Here is a 14,911-nt window from a genome sequence, read left to right as displayed (position 1 = left end):
ATAGTGGAGAAACAGTAACTATGGAAACTAAATAAAAACACAGAACTAGAGAGCTGTGATTTTTTGTTTTATTTTGTTTTGTTTGTAGATCTGTTCTGCTTCTGAGACTGATTGCATAGAGATGAATTCAGGAAGAATGAAACATTTATGGTGATTTACAAATGTATCATCTAAGAATCTGAGTGGATAGCAGTGTCAATATTTGGGTTCAGGAACACATAACAAATATGCATATTAGAAAATCATGAAATCATATATTTGGGAAATCTTAATAAAATATAAAATCAAATCAATATTCATAGTATATTAGGAATGCACTATTGCATATATTAATGCAGTTTAACCATCCTTAACACATTAATAAAAAAAAAAGAAGTTTCTGATACCTTTTCAGAAAATCATTGTCTCAAATAGTGTCCATGTCACTTGTTACAAACTACCTTCATCAGAGTTTTGGCCAGCATTCCAGAAATATATATATATATATATATATATATATATATTATTTTTCCAGAAACATGTACTTTGAGAGTGGAAAAAAACAACTCTCAACTGCTTTGAAAAGTCATCCAAATAAATGTGAAACTAAATACACGTTTCAGAAAAAAAATTCTGGAAATCAGGTAGAGAAGGCAAATAAGTAACTTCAGGTAATGTATTACAAACCATAATGCTCAACGGTGGAAATAGGGAGAGGGAGAGAGATAGATAGATAGAGAGAGAGAGAGAGAGAGAGAGAGAGAGCAATGAAAATTGCCTGATGTAGAGATACGCTACAGATAGCGTGGCAGGAGGCAGGAGGGAAACTGGATATATTGGTGATGGAAAATGTACAGTGGTGAAGAGACATGTGATAGAACACTGTATGATTGAAACCCAATCATTTGTCTGACTGAAACCCAAACTTTGTATCTGTGTATCTCATGCAGGTAATCACTGCAAGTAAAATGTAGATGGAACCATTCAAGACAGTGTGCATGTTGCAAGTGGATGAAGCTCGGTGACCCGGAGTAGAGATATGTCAATGCCTAAGGGACAGGGGAAAGAAACATGATAGCTAAAAAGTACAAAACATTTTCTGTGTTAGGAAACATACATGCATTTTCCAAATCACTGTTCTTTTATTTCCATCAGATGGATTTTAGAATGCGATTTGAGTGATGGGACAGACTCTTAGCTATGTTTGTGACTGTCATTGCTGCTGTGGTATTCCAAAGATGCTACCAATATCATCACATTAAGGTAAAGGTAAAGGTAAAGGCCCTCCCGTTGATCGTTTATTTGCTCGAGCGGGCCCAGTAACGTCTCCATTGGAGACTTTGTTGTTACTGTGTTTGGCATATCGAATACTCTCGTAGCTTACACTGTGAAAATGGGATGAACTAAAACTAGAAAGGATTCACTAATTATATTTCTTTTGTTGCTGGCTAAATTGAGCAAGTCGTTTACAGTTATTTCTTGCAAAACATTTTATTTCCTATGTATAAGTAAAGGAAAATTGACTAAATACTTATAATGAAACATACATGAATGAAGATTTCATTACCAAGTAGTTTGTGGAATAAATAAATGGCTTGTTACACAACAAAAGGTTAAAGTGACTCTCAAGATGCTCCAATAACATGTGAAAAGCACCACAGATGACTGCTAAAAGAGCTTCAATCCAAATGACGGGCACTGGTGGAGGGATGGGCACTTGATCATTGTATAACTGAAACCCAAGCACAAAATTTGTAAGCCTATAACTGTACCTCATGGTTTTTCACTAATAATAAAAGAAAAAAAACAAAGTGTGTACTTAAGCCTGAAAGGAAAAAAGGGGTAAACTCTTCAGAAAGAGTCATGAGAAAAGTGATTCTACTAGATAGGTTCTTAGTAATTCTCTCCTGTTTTCAAAACTCAATTTTTTGTTTTTGTTTTTGGTCTGAAGCTTTTGAGAGTTGGAGGATATTTTTTTTTATTCTATTGACATTTGAGTTCACTAACTAGGAAACCAAATGCAGCACACACGATTAATATTAATAATGATAATAAAAACTCTCACAAAGGTTTCATACTAATCTTAGATTATTCGAGCACTGGTGCATAATGAACATCCTGAATGTTTAATAAGTGAGGGAAAGAAAACCCAAATGAAGGAACATATTGAGCTGTCATGTATATGCATGAAAAACTTCCTTTCCCATAGCAAGAGAGAACAGACTGGATCTGTCAATAGTAAAATATGACATTTTACACCTCTAGTCAAATGTCATTGCAGATTTCAAGTGACAACTTCTAACAAAAAAAAAACTTCCTATAGAATATGAAAAATACAAATCTTGTTTGGTAAAAATTCATATTGAAAGGTCATTACAGTGCACATAAAATCCTACTGAAGCTACTTAATGCACTTTCTTTTTTCATTCCAATATCAGTCGCTGGAAGTGGGCCTGTTATCATTAAAAACAGGTAGTGATTTGCATAGGCAGAACACAAGAAAATCATATAAATGAAGTTTTGCTTGGGGGAAAATGGTTGATCAACCAAGAAATAATGAAGACTGATAGCATTAAAATGTCTAGGCCTTTGCACTTTGTTTGTAGAAGAAAGGATGATTTGTCTTTTATTCTTCCTTTCTCTTTTGCTACCTTCATTTTATGTCAAGGCATAGGCATCTCCTTAGGGCAAAGTCAATTTTTTCCAAAGCACATAAAGTCTTTATGAGATACAAAGTTTTCTTAAGAAAATGAGATTTTTCCGATTCAGTTCACCCTCAAAATGAAATTAGTTTGCTATATTATGTGAATTGTGTGTGTTTTTTCTTCTTCTTCTTCTATTCAGCGTTTTGAGCATAAGTGTGGAGACTAAGGGAATATTTTGGGGAAGGAGAAAAATCTTAAAGCAATTGATTTTTATTTGTAGAATGAAGAGTATCATAAAAAAAACCCTAAAAACAACAACAAAAATCCTTTAACCTGCTTTTTCATGGGCTACTCTGTTACACTGCACTATTTTTTCTCTTCCTTTATAAAATGTCACATTTTAAATTCAGTTTCATTGTTATGTCATTTGTGCTTTCATTATGCTCATATTCTTACCCAGAAAACAATGAAATCATGTTTGTATTTTTCCTTATTGTTCACCTCCATTAATGTTTATTTGTTTATGTTAGTATAATGGAGTGTTCACTAAAAGATTGGAAAGCCCTGAAATTTAAAATTAGAAGTCCTCTAAAAACTTACTGCAGGCTTGAAATTTCCTAATGTGTATTAAATTATTAAATCATTGGATTGAGGTTAGGATTTCTATTTATCAATGTCTTAAAACAAATGATAGCAATAAATACTGAGAGTATTGGACATAGTTAAAATCAACAATTTAGCAGTGACCTACCTATTTATTTATTTTTTATTTTTATACCGGTAAATTTTATTTTAATTTATTATTTTTTCTTTTCTTTTTCTTTTTTTTATTAGTGAAACACCATGAGGTACAGTTGTAGACTTACAAACTTTCATGCTTGGATTTCAGTTATACAATGATCTAGTACCCACCCCTCCTCCAGTGCCCATTCTCTACCACCAATGATACTAGTAACCCTCTCACCCCCACACCCCATTCCCCCCACCCCACCCTGCCTCTGTGGCAAGTGACCTACCTATTTAATCTGTCCATTCTCCCTCTCCAAAATAAATATGAAAACAAAGCATGAAAAATACATAGAATATCATTTCATTAAGAATGCTCAAAAATTATTATGTATATTAAAAGTAAACTATATCTTTCTATTCCAAGGTACATTTTTATAGCCCAGGGACTTTAAATAAATTACATATATATATACTATGTATTATATATGTATATATACATTGTATTCTATATATATAGTATATAGAATACTATGTATATATATATATGTATATATACATAGTATTCTCTTCCATTTAACCAAAAATAAACCTCTCCAAAAGGTATAAATATATCAAAACTGAAGGGCAAAATAATTCTTATGCATTATACTGATAGCCTTGAAATTATATCATCAATAGAAAATAACAAGAAAATCTTTAGTGGGATGGGTAAATAGTACAGTGGTAGGGCTCTTGACTTGCATATGGCTGAGCTGCATTTGTTACCCAAATTTCCACAGACCCTGAACCCTGCCAGAAACACTTTCTGAATTCAGAATCAGCAGTACGCCTTAAGTATAGCTGTATGTGACCTAAACCACTCCCAAAAAGTAAAAAATAAAAATAAAAAATTCTAAATATTAGTAAAGACTGATTCTAAGTATTGAAATGTCAATTTTTCCTGCTTCTAGTTTGTTATATATTCTTTTCTTTCCTTTTTTTATTTAATTTTTATTAATGAAACACCATGAGGTACAGTTGTAGACTTACAAATTTTTGTGCTTGGGTTTCAATTATACAATGATCAAATACCCATCCCTCCACCAATGCCCATTGTTCACCACCAAGAGTCCCAGTATCTCTCCCATCCCCCCATCCCCCCACCCCACCCTGCCTCTGTGGCAGGGCATTCCCTTTTGTTCTCTCTCCTTTTGGGTGTTGTGGTTTGCAAAAGAGGCATTGAGTGGCAATCATGTTTGATCTATAGTCTACTATCAGCATGCTTCTCCCAACCTGGGAGCATCCTTCCAACACCCTTTATTTGGTGCTCCCTTCTCTAGTTTGTCATATTTTAAATGACCTAGTTTGTTATATTTTAAATGACCAGGTTTACTTTATCAAAATGCTTATTATTAAAGCTGCTCATACTTCAATTTATTTAGATCAAATTCCCTTCTATTTTGCATTTTAGTACTTCCCTATTTATTTAAAATAAAAACTCTAGTTTAGCTAAATTTAAAGTTTCAATAATATATTTTGGCAATATAGTGTACTGAGCACACGATAATTCAATATGTGTTTAATAACCACTGATTTCCACTAAATTAGACATACCTTAAGTACTTGATAAATATGTATTGTATTAAGAAAAAAGAAACAAATTATCACAGGGGATATTTTCAGGAAGTTTTAGAAGATATTTGCATATCATATGCCTGACAAGCATTATTGTCCAAAATATATAATGAACTCACAAAACAATAACCAAGCCAAGCAATCTAACCAAAAACTGAATAAATGACCTGAATAGACATTTCATTAGAGAAGATATACAGAGGACCCATTAATACACACACACACATACACAAACACCCACACTCACACACATATATAAACACATGGCATTCAACATTACTTATCTTACTGAGGAAGTACAAATGAAAATAAGTACACAGATACCACATAACACTGGTTAGAATGGCCTTTATTGTTTACACTGAAAATGATTTTCTCTATAATACATATATATGAAAATACATTTATACATCACTTGATCACTTGACATCCCATTACTCATTGATTACTCATTGAGCGGGCGCCAGTAATGTCTCCATTCATCCCTGTTGTGTGCTAGTGTAGCCCAATGGCGTCTGCTTGCTCCAGGAACATGAAGAGCCTTGAACCGTTCATTCAGAATCTTGATGAAGAAGTCTGACTATCTTGTAGGTAAGTGGCCACACCTTCTTTTAACGTCTTGTGGAATCCAGTCGGTAATGGCTCTAGTCCAGTGTTTGTATTCAAATCTCATTACATGTCCAGCCCATTTGATGTTCAATACCTTCTAGACAGCTTCCCTGATTCTCGATCGTCGATGGATGTCAGAACTCTGGATTTCTTCTCTCACTTGAGTGAAGAGTGATACTCCAAGCATAGGTCTTTTGATTCCTCTTTGGGTTACCCAAATAGCGTTCTCATCCTGCTTTCTCTGGGCCCAGGTCTCTGAGGCGTATGTTAGTGCAGGAAGAATGATGGAATAGAAGAGATGTGCCTGGAACCAGAGTTTCTTCCTCCTCTTAGTTATTTCTTCAATGCTCTTGCAGGCGATCCACACTGCTCTCTTTCTCCTGCACAGCACAGATGCCAGGTCATTTGTCATGTTGATTTCTTGACCGAGGTACACATAACTGCTGCATTCGGAGATATTCATTCTGTTGAGAGCAAATGGAACGTCGGGAATGAGTCCGTTTTTCATAAATATTGTCTTTGTGGAATTCAGCTGCAGTCGGATCTTTCCACACTCACAGTCCAAGTCAATCAGCATTTGTGCCACTTGGCTAATGTTTGGTGTTATTAGAAGGGTGTCATCAGTGAAGCAGAGGTTGTTCAGTTGCAGACTGTCTATCTTCACTCTCATTCCTTCCCATTCCAGTTGTTGTATAATGTTCTTGAAGGAAGCACTGAAGAGATTTGGTGAAATGGTATCACCCTGCCGAACCCTTCTCTTTATGTCAATTATCACTTCCTTGTAGAATGGTAAGATGCTAGTGGTGAAATCATAATACAGCTCACAGATGATCCTGATGTACTGAGTTTGAACGCCCTGTTTGGCTAGGGCTTTGATGACTGCTTCAGTCACAAGAGAATCAAAGGCCTTCTTTAAATTGATGAATGTTTGACAGAGCAGCATCTTGAACTCCCAAGAAACCTCAATGAGCTTGGTCACTGTGTAGATATGGTCAATCGTGCAAATCCTTTTTGGAACCTGGCTTGTTTCCATGGTTGTCCTACATCTAGTGTTCTGCCAATTCTATTCAGGATGACTCAAGTGAACATCTTGTAGACGACAGATAACAGGAAGATCGGGCCATAATTGCCAATGTCATGGATGTCTTCTTTCTTGTTCAGTAGAACTATCCTGCTAGTTTTCCATTGGGATGGCACCTTGCATTTAGATAGGTAGTGTGTGAAGAGCTGAGCCAGTGTACTGATGAGTACTGATGGCAGATTCTTCAGGTGTTCCGCTCTGACCTTGTCTGGGTCGGGTGCTGTTAGTTTCTTTACCGACAAATGGCGTGTCAAATTTCAGAAGGGAGAAAGTCATATCCATCCTGCGGAACTTGGTATATGGGCAGACGGACATGCCTACCAAAGATATTCGAGTAGAAGTCATGGATAATCTTCTCCATTGCCCTCTGCAAGATGTTCTAGATCCATCAGGGGGGCAGTCATCTTTGTCTTGTAGTTGGCGAAGGACAGGCAGACACTTGGGCAATCATGTTTTGTCTAAAGACTACTTTCAGCATGCATCTCCCATCCTGGGAGGAATCTCCCAACACCCTTCACTTGGTGTTCCCTTCTCGGTCTGAGCTGCCTTTTCTGCTAGCATGTAAGGCTGGCCTTCAAGCCATGGAGTGATTCTACTGGTATTTATTTTGACTATTCTTGGATGTTAGTCTCCTATTTGATACTTTATATTCCTCAGATGAGTGCAATCTTTCTATGTCTCTCCCTCTCATTCTGACTCATTTCACTAAACTGATATTTTCCATGCAGTACCACTTGTATTTAAATTTCATAACTTCATCTTTTCTAACAGCTGCATAGTACTCCATTGTGTAGATGTACCAAAGTTTCTTTAACCAGTCATCTGTTTTACAGGCACTCGGTTTTTTTCCAAATTTTGGCTATTGTGAACAGTGCAGCAATGAATATAGAAGTGAAGATGTCATTTAGACTATAGATTTTTTTCCTCTTGGGATATATTCCCAGGAGTTGCATTGCTGGGTCAAATGGGAGCTCAATTTCTAATTTTCTAAGAATCGACCATACTGTTTTCCCAAAGGGCTAAACCAGTCAGCTTTCCCACAAGCAGTGAAGGAAAGTTCCTTTCTCACCACATCCGCACCAACACTGGTTGCTTTTATTCTTTTGGATGTGGGCCAGTCTCTGTGGTATGAGATCATATCTCATACCACAGTTGTTTTGATCTGCATCTCCATGATGATTAGATATGTAGAGCGTTTTCTCGTGTGTCTTTTGGCCATTCAGATTTCTTCTTTGAGAAATTCTCTGTTCATGTAATCAGCCCATTATTTGATAGGGTTGTATGTTTTCTTGTGGCGTTCAACCAGTGATTTGTATATCCTTGATATCAACCACTTATCAGATGGGTATTGGGTGAATATCCTTTCCCATTCTGTAGATTGTCTGTGTATTCTGGTCACTGTATATTTTGAGGTACAGAAGCTTCTTAATTTAAGGTAGTCCCATTTGTTCATCTCTGTTTCCACTTGAATGGTCAGTGGAGTGTCATCTTTGAAGATGCCATTAGCCTCAATATCGTGGAGGGTTTTGCCAACCTTGTCTTCAATGTACCTTATGGATTTTGGCCTGATTTTGAGATCTTTAATCCATTTTGATATGACTTTTGTGCATGGTGTTAGGCCGAGGTCTACGCCTATTTTTTTTGCATGTGGTTGTCCAGTTATGCCAGCACCATTTGTTGAAGAGGCTTTCCTTGTTCCACTTCACATTTCTTGCTCCCTTATCAAAGATTGGATGATCATATATTTGGGGGGAGTTGTCAATATATTCAATTCCATTTGTCTGCGGCTCTGCCTTTGTTCAAGTACCATGTTGTTTTACTTATTACCGGTGTGTAGTAGAGTTTGAGGTTGGGGAGGCTAATGCCTCCCCATGTCTTTTATGCAAGAGTTACTTTAGCTATTTGTGGGTGTTTGTTGTTCTTTATGTATTTCAGGAGTGCTTGATCAGTTTCATTGAAGAACTTCATGGGTATCCTTAGAGGGATCGCATTGAATCTGTATAATGTTATTGGGAGTATTGCCATTTTGACAATGTAAATTCTTCCTATCCATGAGCAGGGGATATGTTTCCACTTTCTCATGCCCTCTTTTATTTCATAGAGTAGAGTTTTGTAGTTTTCATTTTATAGGTCCTTTACCTCTTTAGTTAGGCTGATTCCAAAGTATTTGATTTTCTGGGGCATGATAGTGAATGGGATTGTTTTTTTCCTGTTACTTTCCTCTGTCTCATTATTTTTGCATAGGAAAGCCATGGATTTTGGGGCTTTAATTTTATCACCTGTGCCTTTAGCATACAAGTCTAATGTTTTTAGGATTTTCTTGATAGGGGATTTAGGATTCTCGGGATATAGTATCATATCATCTGTGAGTAGTAAGAGCTTGATTACTTCCTTTCCTTTCTGGATGCCTTTAATTTCTTTTTCTTGCCTAATCACTATTGCAAGTACTTCCATGACTATATTGAACAGACGTGGTGAATGTGGGCATCCTTTTCTTGTCCCTAATCTTAGAGAGAAGACCCTTGGTTTTTCCTCATCGAGGATAATGCTTGCCATGGGTTTGTCATAGATGGCTTTGAATATCTTGAGGAAAGTTCCTTCAAAACCCATTTTGGTGGGAGTTTTCATCATAAACGGGTGCTGGATCTTGTCAAATGCTTTCTCTGCATCTATTGATATGATGGTATGGTTTTTATCTTTACCTTTGTTGGTATGGTGGATTATGTTGATTGATTTCCGAATGTTAAACCATCCTTGCATCCCCAGGATGAATCCAACTTGGTCGTGGTGTATGATCTATTTGATGAGTTGTTGGATTCTATTTGCTAATATTTTGTTGAGGATCTTTGCATCCATGTTTATCAGGGATATTGGCCTATACTTTTCTTTGTTGGTGCTGTCTTTGTATGCTTTTGGTATTAGGGAGATATGTGCCTCATAGAAGCTGTTTGGGAAAGTTTCTTTTTTTTTTTAATTTCCTGGAAAAGCTTGAAGGAGAAGTGGCAAAAGGTCTTCTTTAAATGTTTGGAAGAATTTACCAGTGAATCCATCTGGGCCTGGGCTTTTGTTTTTGGGAAGACTTTTGATTACAGTTTCAGTTTCCTTGATATGAATTGGTCTATTCAGGCATCCCAAGTCTTCTTGGTTCAATCTTGGGAGATTATAGGAATCCAGGAATTTATCCATTTCTTCTAGGTTCTCTTATTTCATGGCATACAGACTCTCAAAGTAGACTCTGAAAATTTTTTGAATTTCATTGGTTTCTGTTGTGATGTCCCCTTTTTTCATCTCTGATTCGGTTTATTCGGGTTCTCTATCTCTCTTTCTTTGTGAGTCTTGGGATCGGTTTATCAATCTTGTTTATTCTCTCAAAGAAACAGCTCTTGGTTTCATGACCTTTTGGATTTTTTTTTGGGGGGGGGGGTTCCATGTCATTAATTTCTTCTCTAAGTTTCTTTTCTTTGGCCAAATTTAGATTCCTTTGTTGGTCTTTTTCTAATATCTTGAGTTGTGAGCTTAGGTTATCTATGTAAGCCCTTTATTCCTTCCTTTGGAATGCTTGCAATGCTATAAATTTTCTTCCTAACATGGCGTTAGCTGCGTCCTATAGTTTCTGGTAGTTCATGTCTTCATTCTCATTTGTTTCCAGGTATCTTTTGATTTCGTCTTTGACTTCCTACCTTACCCACACATTGGTCAACATTGAGTTGTTTAATGTCTTTGTGTTTGATTTGTTTCTCGGTGTCTTTGTGTGATTTGCTTCTTTTTTTATAATTTTATTTATTTATTTATTTCTTCTTATACTTATTTATTGTATCACTGTGGGAAAAGTTACAAAGCTCTCAGGTTTAAGTCTCGGTCATACAATGATCAAACACCTTTCCCTTCACCAGTACTAATTTTTCACCACCAAGAACCCCAATATACAACCTTTCCCATCCCTCCTAATGCCTGTGAGGCAGAGGATTTCTACTTACCTCTTCTCTACATTGATTACATTCATTATTTCTACAAAAGATGCACCATTATTGTTTAGAATTTCCCCGCAAACAATCAGAATTGCTGAAAAGGCATTGTGAAATACTTTGTTTTCTATAGCTAGTTATGAGAATCATATAATGTCATTCGGCCACAATAGCGACCCCACGGTTTTGGATTTCTGCAAAGAGGCAGATAATTATGAGATTGGTTCCTGTGCATCTGATGTTATGGCCCTTCCGGAGATCCACTTGTGGGGGGCAACTCATGACCTCAGTAGGGTGTGAAGGACGAGCCGGTACCATCCCCTTTCCTATGAGACTGCAGTTGCCCCATCACCACCGCCTCATACCTGGCTTTCCTATAAACTCTGAAGCGGTGGCAACCATGCTGCCTGGAGGGGGGGGGGGGAGGCGGAAGGGAGCAACACCTTTTCTCTCCCAGGGAGGCATGGCGCCGTAGTTTAGCGCATGGTCCTTTCGCTTTTCTGCTGAAAGCTGCCGGGCTCTGGATTAAGTCCTTTTGCCTCTGGAGCCATGGCCATGCCAGACAGCCACTTGTGGGGGGCAACTCATGACCTCAGTAGGGTGTGAAGGACGAACCGGTACCATCCCCCTTCCCATGAGACTGCAGTTGCCCCAACACTGCCGGCTCATACCTGGCTTTCCAATAAGCTCTGAGGTGGCGGCCACCTTGTATGCAGTCCAGATGCATTTCTGCCAAAAACTGCTGGGTTTCGAGATTTGTTTCTGAGTCTCTGGGATAATGGCCATTAATCAGCTTAATCAGGAGCCAGAGAGAATGTTTGTAGGCGGTGATTCGGGGTCTCGCTGGGATGGGAAGAAAACGATTGGCTCCTCTCCCATCTGATGAGGCCCCACGTGTCTCATCACTGCAGGTCGAAACCTCACTGTCCAGTGGCCTCTTGAGGATGGCAGTCACGAGGCCGCTAGGGGGAACAGACCAAGGCACAAAACCTATTCCCACCTGGAGTGTCCCAGTGCTAGTAACCCACTACAGGAACAGGATGCATTTCTGCCAAAAGCCTTTGGGTTCCGAGATTTGTTTCTGAGTCTCTAGGATCATGGCTGTTAAGCAGTTGGATCAGGAACCAGAGAGGCTATGTCTCCAATGACATAGCTGAGCCGGAGGTGGTTTGTGGGTGTGTCTCATACATACCTAGAATTTGGCCGTTTATTTTCTTGGTAAACTTTGCCCCAAGTTCTGGGGGTCTGGCCAAAGGCACAACAGCAATTTTGGGGTATCTGGAAGTCTGAAGGCACTATCAGGCTGCTGATGCACTTGCCTACCAGGTACAGATTGACCTGCTGGCAGCACCATATCCCCTTCTGTGATTCGCTTCTATCTCAGCACATTGTGGTCTGAAAAGATTGTTGGTACTACTTCCATTTCCTGATTCTATTGACGTATGTTTTGTGGCTAAGCATGTGTCTATTATGGAAAATGTTCCATGTGCACTGGAGAAGAATTTGTATTCTTTCTTTTGGGGGTATAAAGCCCTGTATAGCGCTATTAGCCCTCTCTCTTCCTTCAAAGCCAATGTTTCCTTGCTGAGTTTTGTTCTTGTTGATCTATCCAGACGTGATAAGGGGATGTTGATGCCTCCAACTCCTATTGTGTTGCTAGCAATGTCCTCCTTAAAATATGTTAGCAGTTGTTTTAAGTATTTATATGGTCCCTCATTAGGTGTGTATTCATTTAAGTGTGTGATTTCTTCCTGTTTTAGGTATCCCTTGATAAATAGAAAATGGCTTTTGCTGTCTCTTCTAATCTTTTTCAACCTGGAATTTATGTTGTCAGATATTTGTATGCCACCCCAGCTTTTTTGAGGGAGCTCTTTGCTTGAAATATTGTTTTCCATCCTTTAACTTTGAGTCTGTGTTTGTTGTGACTATTCAGATGAGTTTCTTGTAGACAGCAGAATGTTGGTTTCAGTTTCTGGATCGATTTTGCCACCTTGTGCCTCTTGATTGGAGCATTTAGACTGTGGTCATTGAGAGAGATTATTGTCATGGGGTTTTGTGCCATTTTTCTGTAGGGGTTGATTGTGTTTATAAGTGTTTTCCTTTTTATCTTACAGGAGCCCCTTTAATCCTTCTTTTAGATTTGGTTTTGAGTTTATGAAGTTTCTGAGCTGTTGTTTATCTATACAAACATATACAAAATGGTGTATAGTTCCATCGAGTTTGAGTGAGAGTTTAGCTGGAAAAAATATTCTTGGTGAGGTTTTCATTTCATTCACTTTTTTTTTCCACTATAACCCACCATTATTCGGACTTGCGGGGTTTCCTTTAATAGGTCTGCTGTGAATCCAAGGAGTGCTCCTTTGTATGTGATTTCCTTCTTTGACCTTGCTGCTTGCAGTGTTGTGTCTCTATCCATGGTATCCATCATTCTGACTTTGATATGCCGTGAAGTGTTTTTATTAGGGTCTCTTTTAGCTGCACCCTTCTGGCACCTTGGATCTGGATGTATGCATTCTTTAACTCTGAGAACTTTTCAGCAATGATTTCTTTGACTGTGGCTTTTTCTTTGGGGTTGCTTCCCTGTCCTTCTGGTACTCCAATGATTCTAATATTTTTCCTCTTGGCATCATCCCCTGGGTCTCTGATTCTCCTCAGAGCTATTTTGAGGTCTTTTCCCATTGTTGTTCACTATGCAATTTCTGTTGCTCATATTCAAGTTCACTGATCCTGTCTTCAGCTGTATTCATTCTACTGTTGAGGGTACCCACTGAATTTTTTTATTTTGTCTACTGAATCCTTTGTGACACTTTTTTGTAGCTTTTTTTATTTTTGAAGTCATTTCTTCCGGTATTTTCTCGACTATCTGTTCCACTGTTTCTTTCATTTCTTCCTTTAATTTTCTGGATGTATCCTCCATTGATTCTTTGAGTAGTTCCTTGAACACCCTCAGCATTTCATCTTGAAATTCTTTATCAGAGAAAGCATATTTCTGGGTAAACCCTATTAGGGATTCGGGACTCTTTTCTTTGTCTTCTCCTTGTAGAGGAGATTTGCGCTGTTTCTTCATGCTGTTGTGGTTGTCTAGAGGTAAAACCTTGGAATTCACTAACACTGTTCGCTCTTATCATGGGAAAGGATTCTGAGTAAGGTCGGTCCATGATGGTCACCCTTCTCCCTTTCTAGAATCTGTCCTTCCTCTTAGTCATCATTCTGTGGTTTATGACAGACATCTAGTGAAGCTTTGGAGGAGGTGCTCTTTTATATTGGGCTTGTACAGCTCCTTGTGTAATGGTCTTTCGTTAGAATTGGAGTAGGCCAGTGGATTATTGTTGTATTATAGTTGAGGCAGCCAGGAATTTTTCCACAGAATTAGGTGAAAAAGGCTGGGATGTGAGTCAAGAGTGCTGGTAGTGGGAAATATAACTGCAGCCCACCTCAAAAAAGGCCACACCCTCTTTTCTGGAAGCCATGTCCCCTATGTGGAGGCCACACCCACACTCCCAGGGACGAACTGACCTAGGAACCTGCAGAGGAGGAGGGTATTGCCCTGAAGAGATAATTGGGAGGTCCAGCAGAACTCAGGTAGGTGTTACAAAAAGTTTCCTCTGGCTACCCAGTGGTGGTGGCCTGGCACAGGAAAAGGGGTGCGCACACTGGGCACCAGAAAGGGACATGCTCCCTGGCTCCCCAACAAACCTCTTCTTAGCCATTTGAAATAGTTACCACACTATACTCTATACTACACTTGATCTTAGCCAAAAGGCCGAGAAGCGATAGCACAGCGGGCAGGGCGTTCGCCTTACAAGCGGCCAACATGGCCGACCTGAGTTCGATTCCTCCGCCCCTCTCGGAGAGCCCGGCAAGCTACCGAGAGTATTCGATATGCCAGACACAGTAACAACAAAGTCTCCAATGGAGACGTTACTGGGTCCGCTCGAGCAAATCGACGATCAACTATACTCTATGGGCATGAACCATATTTCAGCATCTCATCGTGGCAGGGGGGCGGAATTGGTGCTGACCAACAGGTGCTTCAGATTGTTGCAACATGCTGGTTGAACAAATATTTGCATTCGGTAGACTAGAAGCACCTGTAAGTGTGATTGTAGGCTGCCTTAAAATCCTCCATCCCTCTCTAGAGCTTAGCAAGATACCGAGAGTATGTCACAGCAGAGTCTGGCAAGATACTAGTCAAGTATTTGTATGCCAAAAACAGTAAAAATAATGGTCTTCAATACTCTGACTCTGAAAGGTCCCCCAATACAGCAGCATTAAGAAGGATATTCAAG

General features: G+C 38.8%; 1 pseudogene; it reads right to left on the bottom strand.

Annotated features, from left to right (window-relative positions):
• Positions 1-14,261: 14,261 nt before the first annotated feature.
• LOC130019857 (uncharacterized) lies at positions 14,262-14,397 on the bottom strand (annotated as a pseudogene).
• Positions 14,398-14,911: the final 514 nt, after the last annotated feature.

Source organism: Sorex fumeus, unplaced genomic scaffold (assembly GCF_029834395.1).
Source record: "Sorex fumeus unplaced genomic scaffold, SorFum_2.1 ptg000009l, whole genome shotgun sequence".
In the NCBI taxonomy this organism is placed as follows: domain Eukaryota; kingdom Metazoa; phylum Chordata; class Mammalia; order Eulipotyphla; family Soricidae; genus Sorex; species Sorex fumeus.
This window is presented reverse-complemented; position numbering and strand designations above follow the sequence as displayed.